The sequence below is a fragment of the Capricornis sumatraensis genome, chromosome 16 (assembly GCF_032405125.1).
Source record: "Capricornis sumatraensis isolate serow.1 chromosome 16, serow.2, whole genome shotgun sequence".
In the NCBI taxonomy this organism is placed as follows: Eukaryota; Metazoa; Chordata; class Mammalia; order Artiodactyla; family Bovidae; genus Capricornis; species Capricornis sumatraensis.
The window spans coordinates 20,539,110-20,551,929 of record NC_091084.1 but is presented as its reverse complement, the minus strand read 5'-3'; the positions used below and the strand labels follow the sequence as shown (position 1 = coordinate 20,551,929).

At 37.6% G+C, this 12,820-nt stretch overlaps 1 protein-coding gene across 1 annotated transcript in view; it reads right to left on the bottom strand.

Annotated features, from left to right (window-relative positions):
• Window positions 1-12,820, bottom strand: part of DDX10 (DEAD-box helicase 10) — a 311,316-nt gene that overhangs the window by 38,875 nt on the left and 259,621 nt on the right. The gene's annotated exons all lie outside the window — the stretch shown is intronic.

Genomic DNA, 12,820 nt, shown 5'->3' with positions numbered 1-12,820 from the left:
AGCTGAAACTCCAATACTTTGGCTACCTCATGTGAAGAGATGACTCACTGGAAAAGACCCTGATGCTGGGAGGGATTGGGGGCAGGAGGAGAAGGAGACAACAGAGGATGAGATGGCTGGATGGCATCTCCGACTCGATGGACATGAGTTTGAGTAAACTCCGGGAGTTGGTGACGGACAGGGAGGCCTGGCGTGCTGCGATTCTTGGGGTCGCAAAGAATCGGACACGACTGAGCCACTGAACTGAACTGAAATATCACCTTCTTTGTAAAACATCCTGTAGATTTCTCTTAAATGTTTATACCTAGCGTGAATTCATTGTATTCATCCTTTCCTATGCAATAAGTTTCAAGAGAGTAGAGGCCACATTGTGTTATCACTACTGAAATAAATTTCTAGGCCTAAGATAGAGCTGCTCTGCCAAGAGTGCCATATCAGCAAACAAAACTTAGACAACTTCCATGTCCCCATAAATGTTCCACCTGACCAGAAATGCTCTATGTCCAATCAGACAATCCCCAAATGCCAAGTCAACTCTGGTCCTTCCCACTCCAAACAAGGTTATGATTATGTGGCCCCAATCAATCAGATATCTTCAATTTTTCTCTTCCTTGTTCTTTATTCTTCATCGTATAAAAACCTCCTGCCTTCTGCCCTGTTTTGCAATTCTCCAAAAGGAGACTGTCCAGTTCATGAAATGTTAAAGTTTCCATCACCTAAACTGTTTTTAACATTGCTCACTACTATAGTTAAAAACAAAGAACAGGTTCTCAAATATTTGATAAATAGGTATTTAATGTGAAAATATTAGAGTGGAATACAGTACTATTTATTATTTACTACTGAGTATATAAGTAAGTACTTATAAGGGTTTAACACTAGAAATCTGATCATATGAAATTTAGATCTGATCAGATGATTTTTATTAATAACATTTGGTTATTAATTTAATTAATTAAATTTTATATATCAGATTTCTCAAGTATAAAGTTAAAGTATTTGGGTAAAGAAGCTTGTAAAGATTTGTTAATTGCAGATGCTTGGAAAATATGCAATCAGAGCCTTCATGGGAAATAAAGTGAGTAGTCAGTAAAAAAAAAAGAAATGAAATGTGCAATATTCCTATAAAATAAAAATGTTATGTTTAAAATTCCTTCTAAAGGATAATGCAAGAAACCTTCATGTTTGAGTCTGTACACACACTGAGGGTTTATATATACATAAAGAATCTGCTTATTTCTATAAATATAGACAACTATGATCAAACTCATGACTATTACATTCATTCAAAAAATACAAAAACCTCAAGCACTCCCTTCAGCTTGAATTAATAACCATTTCTTGGAGTGCTTAGTATACTTAGCCCTTAATAGGTATGCAAAAATGAATGAGTCAGGGTCTTATATTTAAGAAGTTTAAAACTTCAGAATATTACATAAAATTACTCTGATAGGCAACATAAAGAGGCATAAAAGTGAAAGTGAAAGTGAAGTCGCGTAGTCGTGTCCAACTCTTTGCAACCCCGTTGACTGTAGCCCACCAGGCTCCTTCGTCCATGGGATTCTCCAGGCAAGAGTACTGGAGTGGGTTGCCATTTCCTTCTCCAGGGGATCTTCCTGACCCAGGGATCGAACCCAGGTTTCCCACATTGCAGGCATAAACATATCCTTAAATATGATGCTATACATGCTGTATTCCCTTATCTCTTTTTATGAGAGCATTCACAGCAAAAGCAAAAATGAAATTCTATTAAAATTGAGAGAGCACAAAATATCTCAATAAGACGTATAATACTCTTGAAGCTTTACTAAAAGAAAAAAAGCTATAAAACTCTAGAACATTTCTGAGAAATGGAGAGGAGGGCTGATATGAAGTGAAGGAGAATAGATTATTTCCTTATACTATACAAAAAGTACATTTTCATCAACCTTTTTGGAAAAGGAAATGGCAACCCATTCCAGTACTCTCGCCTGGAGAATCCCATGGACAAAGGAGCCTGGTGGGCTACAGTCCATGGGGTCGCAAAGAGTTGGACATGCCTGAATGACTAACACACATACACATACAAAAAGTAAGAGACCATCCCTGAGTGCCATAGTAGATTTTGTTAGGGCAAAGACCTTAAATGTTTGCAAAATAAAAGGGAAGGAGACTCCATTTCAACTACTTTACTAAGAAGTGGAGGTGGAAGCTACATTCACGTAATGGATTAAGGAATGAGTGGGCATTCTTGCTGGTCAGTCTGTGTGAGGAAATCAGTTTAAATACAGAGAATTATCTTTATTGCCTTTTTATTGCCATATAGCATTCGTAAAAATAAGCTTTAAGGACTGCATTTATATTTTGGTTATATAATCCCACTTTAAAAAATTCCATTTCTAAAAAGCAATCTCCCTATATTGTATGAATTAAAAGCAGAATGTCAATTCTGACACCTCAAAAATTTCACAAGGAGGGAAAATTCCAAAATACAAGATAAACTATTTTTGACTCTAAGAAAGAATATAAAAATTGTGAAGAAAAGTTCAGAGAAAATAAGGTATTCAAACAACACTCTGTTCTCACTAGTAAGATTTCAACACAACTTTCTAAGCAAGCATTTGTTGTTGTTCAGACTGAGTCATGTTCAACTCTTTGTGACCACATGGACTGCAGCATACCATGCTTCCCTGTCCTTCATTATCTCCCAGAGTTTGCTCAAACGCATGTCCGTTGATTCAGTGATGCCATCCAACCATATTCTCTGTCACCCCCTTCTCCTCCCACCTTCAATCTTCCCCAGTATCAGGATCTTTCCCAATGAGTCAGCTCTTCACATCAAGTAGCCAAAGAATTGGAACTTCAGTTTCAGCATCAGTCCTTCCAGTGAATATTCAGGGTTGATTTCCTTCAGGACTGAGATCTCCTTGCTGTCCAAGGGACTCTCAAAGAGTTTTCTCCAGCATCACAGTTCTAAAGCATCAATTCTTCAGTGCTCAGCCTTCTTTATGATCCAACTCTCAGATCTGAACATGGTTTTACTGGAAAAACCATAGCTTTTACTATATGGACTTTTGTCAGCAAAGTAATGTCTCTGCTTTTTTTTTTTTTTTTTAAATTTTAAAATCTTTAATTTTTGCATGTGTTCCCAAACATGAACCCCCCTCCCACCTCCCTCCCCATAACATCTCAGTGAGTCATCCCCATGCACCAACCCCAAGCATGCTGTATCCTGCGTCAGACATAGACTGGCAATTCAATTCTGCTTTTTAATATGCTGTCTAGATTTGTCATAGCTTTCCTTCCAAGGAGCAAGCATCTTTTAATTTCATGGCTGCGGTCACAGTGTTCAGTGATTTTAGAGCCCAAGAAATTAAAATATGTCACTGTTTCCATCCCCCCCCCACCCCATCTATTTGCCATGAAGTGATGGGACCAGATGCCATGATCTTTAGTTTTTGAATGTTGAGTTTTAAGCTGGCTTTTTTGCTCTCCTCTTTCACCCTCATCAAGAGAATATTTAGTTTGTCTTCACTTTCTGCCATTAGGGTTGGTATCATCTGCATATCTGAGGTTGTTGACATTTCTCTGGGCAATCTTGATTCCAGCCTGTGATTCATCCAGCCTGGCATTTTGCATCATGTACTCTGCATAGAAGTTAAATAAGCAGGGTAAAAATATGCAGCCTTAATGTACTCCTTTTCCAGTGGAATGAGTCTGTTGTTCCATGTCCATTTTAACTGTTGATTCTTGATCTTCATGCAGGCTTCTCAGGAGGCAGGTAAGATGGTCTGGTATTCCCGTCTCTTTTAAGAATTTTCCAGTTTGTTGTGATCCAAACAAAGGCTTTATCATAGTCAATGAATCAGAGTAGATGTTTTCCTGGAATTCTCTTGCTTTCTCTATGATCCAATAAATATTGGCAATTTGATCTCTGATTCCTTTTCTAAACCCAGCTTGTATATCTGGAAGTTCTCAGTTCATATACTGTTGAAGCCTAACTTGAAGGATTTTGAGCACTACCCTGCTAGTATGTGAAATGAGTGCAATTGTACAGTAGTTTGAACATTCTTGGCATTGCCCTTCTCTGGGATTGGAATATAAATTTTTCATAGTTTTGAAAATTTTTTTAACTTTTTATTTTGTGTTGGGATATAGCCGAATAACAAACAATGTTGTGACAGTTACAGGTGAATGGCAAGGGGACTCAGTCATATATATATATATATATGTATCCATCATATATATATATATATATATATATATATGTATCCATCATATATATATATATATATATATATATATATATATATGTATCCATTCTCCCCCCCAACCATCCAGGTTGCCACATAACACTGAACAGAGTTCCATGTGCTATACAGTAAGTCTGTGCTGGTTATCTATTTTAAATATAACATTGTGTACATGCCCATCCCAAACTCCCTAACTATCTCCTCTTCCCATCCTTCCCCTCAGCAACCATAAGCTCATTCTCAAAGTCTGTGAGTCTGTTTCTATTTTGTAAGTTCATTTGTATCATTTCTTTACAGATTTCACATATAAGGGATGTCAATCAATTTCTCGTCTTCTCTGTTGCACTTACTTCACTCAGTATGACACTCTCCAGGTCCATCCATGTTGCTGCAAACGGCATATGTCATTTTTTTTAAGGGTTGAGTGATATTCCACTGTATATAGTTTGGAAATATAAGTGAAAAATTCTGATATACAGCAACCATCAATAGTTAGAGAGAGACTGATTTTTGAGATTTATCAAAGCTATAAATCCCAGGTACAAACTCAGAGAAGAAATTATCGAAAACATTTTTTCTAAATTATGAGCACAAAAAGATTAATACTATTATTAAATGTGCCTGTTAAAAATGAACATCTACCCACTAAGGCAAATGTACAGAATAGTAAGCCCAGGAGAAGCTGAGAGTGTTGAGAAATTACTGTTTTTGCACCATAATGCCAAATTGTAATAGCCTGATTCCCCTTCACATTTTTAACAATAATGTTGTAACACTAACTAAAATATTTTTGAATATTTTCAATTTCTGTCTCCTAGAAATTTATTCTATAATAGTGATGTTGGGCCTTAGCTGAATACTAATTTATATATTTGGCACTTTGATATCTGGCCAAGGTGTTTCTCTTTTGTACTTCTAATATATACTGGCTGAATTACAAATAAAAGCTCCAACTCTGATCAAGGACTCTGGACTCTATTATTATCAGGGTTCTGCTCAAAAACCTCTCTGTCCTTTCTAACATCAAGCATTTATAAAATAGACAGCTAATCAGCATTTATAAAATAGACAGGTAATCAGAGGAAGCCAACACAAGTGAGCTCTGGCCACCTAACCATATAGGAATCTGAGAACAAAGAGGGAATACAGGATGTTGGGGAAAGATAAAAGCAATATCCAGGTGGAACATGTAGAATAAACGACCCAAAGGCCACCTGTTAAACAGAATTTTTCTCTCAAATCTAGCAGAACTTAGCCTAGTTCCTCTGAGTATCTAATTTATTTTTTCCAAGCACTCTAAAACAATAGGAATATTTGATTAAAAGACTATGAAGAGAATATAAATAATACAGGAAGTGACCATAGCTAAGAACAGCAGCCAAAGATCTTCCACATGAATATTCAAAGCTCTAAAAACAAACCCTAAATTTGGAAGGATCTTTAAAATTTGGAATATTTAACAACTATTTACCACATACTTACTCTGTGCTGAGAATTACTATAAAGAAGAATTTAATCTGAAACTCAGCATGACAGAAGAGACTATGATTAAACATTTTAATCTTAGTAAGACTTTTAAAAGAATAAAACTTCTTCTAAATTTGCCTTGTGCAAAATTCACTATTCTTCCTAAATTGATTAATCACTTGTTTATCTCACAGAGCCCAATGGGATACTGACAATGCTTCAGTTACATATGCTATGCTATGCTAAGTCACTTCAGTAGTGTCAGACTCTGTGTGACCCCATAGACGGCAGCCCACCAGGATTAGCCATCCCTGGGATTCTCCAGGCAAGAACACTGGAGTGGGTTGCCATTTCCTTCTCCAATGCATGAAAGTGAAAAGTGAAAGTGAAGTCGCTTAGTTGTGTCTGACAGTCTATTAAATAATAGTACATTCCAACATCAATAACCTCAGATATGCAGATGACACCACCCTTATGGCAGAAAGTGAAGAGGAACTAAAAAGCCTCTTGATGAAAGTGAAAGAGGAGAGTGAAAAAGTTGGCTTAAAGCTCAACATTCAGAAAACGAAGATCATGGGATCTGGTCCCATCACTTTATGGGAAATAGGTGGGGAGACAGTGGAAACAGTGTCAGACTTTATTTTTGGGGGCTCCAAAATCACTGCAGATGGTGACTGCAGCCATGAAATTAAAAGACGCTTACTCCTTGGAAGAAAAGTTTTGACCAACCTAGACAGCATATTCAAAAGCAGAGACATTACTTTGCCAACAAAGGTCCATCTAGTCAAGGCTATGGTTTTTCCAGTAGTCATGTATGGTTGTGAGAATCGGACCGTGAAGAAGGCTGAGCACCGAAGAATTGATGCTTTTGAACTGTGGTGTTGGAGAAGACTCTTGAGAGTCCCTTGGACTGCAAAGAGATCCAACCAGTCCATTCTGAAGGAGACCAGCCCTGGGTGTTCTTTGGAAGGAATGATGCTGAAGCTGAAACTCCAGTACTTTGGCCACCTCATGTGAAGAGTTGACTCATTGGAAAAGACTCTGATGCTGGGAGCGATTGAGGGCAGGAGGAAAAGGGGACGACAGAGGATGAGATGGCTGGATGGCATCACCGACTCGATGGACATGAATTTGAGTGAACTCTGGGAGTTGGTGATGGACAGGGAGGCCTGGTGTGTTGTGACTCTTGGGGTCTCAAAGAGCCGGAGATGACTGAGCGACTGAACTGAACTGACATTCCATTATTGACCATCTTTGTTTCTTGTTCTCTTCTTTTCAGAGGAAAGTTACACTAAATAAGATACTAAATAAAATAAAAATTATATATCTAATTTGCCATTCATCTCATAATAAACAAATGCATGCATGCATGCTAACTCGCTTCAGTTGTGTCTGACTCTGTGCGACCCCACAGACGGCAGCCCACCAAGCTCCTCTGTCCAAGGGATTCTCCAGGCAAGAATACTGGAGTGGGTTGCCATTTCCTTGTCCAATAGCCACTGTATGTATCCACTTTATTTGAGGTATTACATAAAGTCCATAATCTTACACACTCAGTTCAGTGAAAATTCTCATATACATGCAGGCACATATATTTTCTTTCCACCTATATTTTCAGGATGCCAGAGGGCTGCCTTATGTTCTTCCTCTGTCATTATGGTATTTAATAAAATATGTTAAAAGATTATTGATAGTTCTCCTTTGAAAAGGTGGAGCCTATTCCTCTCTTGAGTGCTGGCTGTACTTATTGACTTACTTCTAAAAAACAGAATGTGTATAAGTCTTTCACCTCCTTAACTAAAATTACCCTAGGTATGTAATTCTCTTAAGTGCTATTATAAATGGAATTGTAAATGGAATCGAATTTCCATTTTAGACTGTTCACTGCTGGTGTACGGAAACACGAATGCATTCTGCATGTTGATCTTGTACACTGCAATTTTGCTGAATCCACTTATTATCTTTCTGATAGTAGCTTTCCTATAGATTTTCCATTTAAGTCTGAATTTTGCAATAAGGAGTTCGTGATCTGAGCCACAGTCAGCTCCTGGTCTTCCTTTTGGTGACTGTATAGAGCTTCTCCATCTTCTGCTGCAAAGAATATAATCAATCTGATTTCAGTATTGACCATCTGGTGATGTCCATGTGTAGAGTCGTCTCTTATGTTGTTGGAAGATGGCACTTGCTATCATCAGTGCGTTCTAGTCACAAAACTGTTAGCCTCTGCCCTGCTTCATTTTGTACTCCAAGGCCAAACTTGCCTGTTACTCTAGGCATCTCTTGACTTCCTACTTTTGCATTCCAGTCCCCTATGATGAAAAGGACATCTTTTTTGGGTGTTAGTTCTAGAAAGTCTTCTAGGTCCTTCATAGAACCATTCAACCTCAGTTTCTTTGGCATTAGTGGTTGGGGCATAGACTTGGATTACTGTGATATGGAATGGCTTGCCTTGGAAATGAACAGAGATCATTCTATCACTTTGAGACTGCAACCAAGTACAGCTTTTCAGACTCTTTGTTGACTATGAGTGAAAATGAAAGTGAAAGTCGCTCAGTGTCCGATTCTTTACAACCCCATGGACTATACAGTCCATGGAATTGTCCAGGATACTGCAGTGGGTAGCCTCTCCCTTCTCCAGGGGGTCTTCCCAACCCAGAGACTGAACCCAGGTCTCTCACATTGCAGGTGGATTCTTTACCAGCTGAGCCACAGTGAAGCCCTGTTGACTGTGAGGACTACTCCATTTCTTCTAAGAGATTCTTGCCCAGGGTAGTAGATATAATGGTCATCCAAATTAAATTCACCCATTCCGGTCCATTTTTGTTTACTGACTCTTAAAATGCCGATGTTCACTGTTGCCATCTCTTGTTTCAGTTCAGTTCAGTCACTCAGTCGTGTCCGACTCTTTGCGACCCCATGAACTGCAGCACGCCAGGCCTCCCTGTCCATCACCAACTCCTGGAGTTCACTCAGACTCACGTCCATCGAGTCAGTGATGCCATCCAGCCATCTCATCCTGGGTCATCCCCTTCTCCTCCTGCCCCCAATCCCTCCCAGCATCAGAGTCTTTTCCAATGAGTCAACTCTTCGCATGAGATGGCCAAAGTACTGGAGTTTCAGCTTTAGCATCATTCCTTCCAAAGAAATCCCAGGTCTGATCTCCTTCAGAATGGACTGGTTGGATCTCCTTACAGTCCAAGGGACTCTCAAGAGTCTTCTCCAACACCACAGTTCAAAAGCATCAATTCTTCAGTTCTCAGCCTTCTTCACGGTCCAACTCTCACATCCATACATGACTACTGGGGAAACCATAGCCTTGACTAGATGGACCTTTGTTGGCAAAGTAATGTCTCTGCTTTTGAATATGCTATCTAGGTTGGTCATAACTTTTCTTCCAAGGAGTAAGAGTCTTTTAACTTCATGGCTGCCGTCACCATCTGCAGTGATTTTGGAGCCCCCCAAAATAAAGTCTGACACTGTTTCCACTGTCTCCCCACCTATTTCCCATAAAGTGATGGGACCAGATGCCATGATCTTCATTTTCTGAATGTTGAGCTTTAAGCCAACTTTTTCACTCTCCTCTTTCACTTTCATCAAGAGGCTTTTTAGTTCCTCTTCACTTTCTGCCATAAGGGTGGTGTCATCTGCATATCTGAGGTTATTGATATTTCTCTCAGCAATCTTGATTCCAGCTTGTGTTTCTTCCAGCCCAGCGTTTCTCATGATGTACTCTGCATATAAGTTAAATAGGCAGGGTGACAATATACAGCCTTGACGTACTCTTTTTCCTATTTGGAACCAGTCTGTTGTTCCATGTCTAGTTCTAACTGTTGCTTCCTGAAAACCACTTCCAATTTACCTTGATTCATGGACCCAATATTCCAGATTCCTATGCAATATTGTTCTTTACAGCAACTTTACTTCCATCACCAGTCATATCCATAACAGGGTCTTGTTTTCACTTTGGCTTAGCCCCTTCATTCTTTCTGGAGCTATTACTCCACTCTTGTCCAGTAGCATACTCGGCACCTACTGACCTGGGAAGTTCACCTCTCAGTGTCATACCTTTTTGCTTTTTCATACTGTTCATTGGGTTCATTGGGTTCTCAAGTCAAGAATAATGAAGTGTTTGCCATTCCCCTCTCCAGTAAATATGTACAAGCCATTTTCAAATTAATAGCTATGCACATGTATTAATTACTAAGTTTTTACTTTATATGAGTATCTAAGGAAGGAAAATATGAAAGGAGGGCTGCTTAAGGATACTTGAACTAAACAGAAATCTAACTAGCACCTCACATTTCCCCAGTATTTCAGACAACAAATTTTACTGATTTTTAAAATGCTATGAAGATGATCACTCAAACAAAAAAACTCATATTCACTAAGCCAAATAGTTGACCAATACACAAATGAGTTTAATATAAAATGGATCATAAGACCCCAATTTGATTGCTCCACCAGTGGCTGGCTGTTTGTCCTTAGGAAACTGATTAACTCAGGGAACTGCTATTTCCTCATCTATATAATCCAAACACTGACATCTACCACTCAAGATTATTGTATTAAGTGAGAAAAGCATTTGAAGATGTATACAAAAATGCCTATGATCATCATTAACAATATTGTGCACACTGGGGCAAGACATTCTGATAATGTGGTGGTCTTACCCTTCTTAAGTATTCTGCTTTCTCCAAACCTGATTCTAACATAGGCAAAAATGTGAAATAGATTTAAATCTCCTTAGGAAACAGCGTATTCATTAGGAAAACAGAAAAGATTACACACAAAGGAGTATACTTGAAACTACAAAAATCACTGAGGTTATAAAAATATCAAGGTTAGAACCACGGTATCTAAGGCAGGTAGTTCAAATTTAAAAGTGATGGCTGATTCATGTTGATGTATGGCAGAAATGAACTCAATATTGTAAAGAAAATATCCTTCTATTAAAAATAAATAAATTTTAAAAAAGACTACTTTGTAAAGCAAGTAGTAAATAGTTTGGTAAATGGAATATTATTCAACAATGTAAAGGACTGAATATGTAACAACATGGATAAGTCTCGAATGTGACTTGCTAAGCAAAAGAGGACAGGCCCAAAGGCTACATACTGAATGATTCAACTTATGTGAAATTCTGGAAAAGTAAAAACCAATAGGGATAGAAAACACATCAGTGACTGCCAGAAGCTAAGGCCCAGGGGAGGCAATAGGAATGAGTCTCTTTTTTGAGATGCTGGAACTATCTGGTATATTCAATTGTGGTGGATGCACAGCTATGTACTTGTCAAAAATCCACAGAAGTAAATACTGCAAATAGTGAATTTTACTGTAAGGTAAGAAATAAAGGACCCTCCAAAGATTGTTTTAGGGACATTTAAAAGTGCTCACAATGAATTAAAACGTATAAAGACAATGCTGATAAAAATAATTATATTGATGAAGCTTTGGGTGGTGGAACTGAATTACAAGGTTTTCCTCCTTTCTACCAATAAAAGTAAAGGCATCTTACAATAAGCAATACTTTTTTTTATTAATCAAGGAGATAGAATATTGTTTTTAAAAGATTCTAGAAGAACTCTGAATGAACACGCTAAAAACAGATTAAGGGTGGTCATTGGATTAGAAGTTCTTAACCTGCAGTTCCTAGAAGCCACAAAACCACTGAAATAGTATGAAAAATATTTTCTGTATGTGCATATATGCATTTGGAGAAGTGGAAAACCATAATTTTCCACAGTCCTTGAGCCACCAGCCACTAGAAAACTTGCCTGGAACAACTGCACTTCTTGGGGCTAAACTGATAATAAGAACTTATTATAATAAGATAATAAGTTCTAAGCTTTGAGATGGTTGTTAAAACAAAGCCTTCATGATTTAGGTTTCAACTACCCACTAATACCTGCCAGTCTCTCTCTTAAGAAATGCTCTAGGCTGTTGAGAAAGACAAAAATATAAAACAAAAGTCATAAATTCAACATTTTAAGGGCAAAAATTCATAATATTATAATAACTCAAAAAACAGCTACAGAAGATGGAATCATACACCCTTCTGCCACAAGGCTATATTTTCGACCTCTGGCCAAAACTGTCACAAACAAGAAAGAAGGAAAAAATAAAAAACAACCTATGCTGGAGTTAATGGAGCAAAAAAACACTGACAAGATGGGGTTTCAGTATGCATGTTAATTTTACTACACTCTTCATGATTTGTTCCATCAATTCATTATCACTTCTCCAAGAGGAAATTCAAGTCCAGTCTGAGCTTCTCAGTGACCTACTGGGAAACTACTCTCTGCAAGGACTAAAACTGGCCCACATTTGGTGGAAAATGAATAGCAATTTCAAACCAGAAATGAATGGAATGAATTAAGGTTCTGACAAATGCATACTAATAAATCCACAAGAATATGAAAATCCATTAACCAAGTGCATACAAAAAGGCAAAAACGCTAAATAGTGGGAAAAACATCCCTACAAGTGTGAAACTGGAAATCATGATGGCATATCTTCCAAGGAAATATGTTACTTTGATATCAACAAATGAGATGTCACTGACTGAATATTTCCAACCTAAACCATTTTTTCCTTTTAGCAGTTTGTAGAGAAGGGTCTCAGCCACTTCTGTCTTGCTCTAATAGTCAGTATCCTAAAAAGAGCAGGATCACTTGCAATGGGCTAGGTAAAAAAAAAAAAAAAAAAAAAAAACTGTTAAAAAAATACAAAAATAAAATTAAAAAAAAAAAAGTAAAATGTACAACCCTAAAAAAAAAAATACAACAATAAAAATTTTTTTCTCTCTCTCCCATTATACCTCCCAATATTATAGCAGCAATGACTCAATGGGATAAGAGACATAAAAAAAGGATCTTAAAATTAAGAAGTACTTAAACAGATGATTCTACAAAAAGTTAATTCTTGTTACCAAACAACCCAGCAATTCCAACTGTAGGTATATAGTGAAGAGACTAAAATTTATGTTCATACAAGCACTTTCCTATGAATGTTTATAGCAGTATTATTCATAATATCCCAAAAGTTCAAACTCTAATGTCCTACAAATGATAAATGGGGAAATAAAACATCAGGTATCCAGACAATAGAATATTACTAGTCGG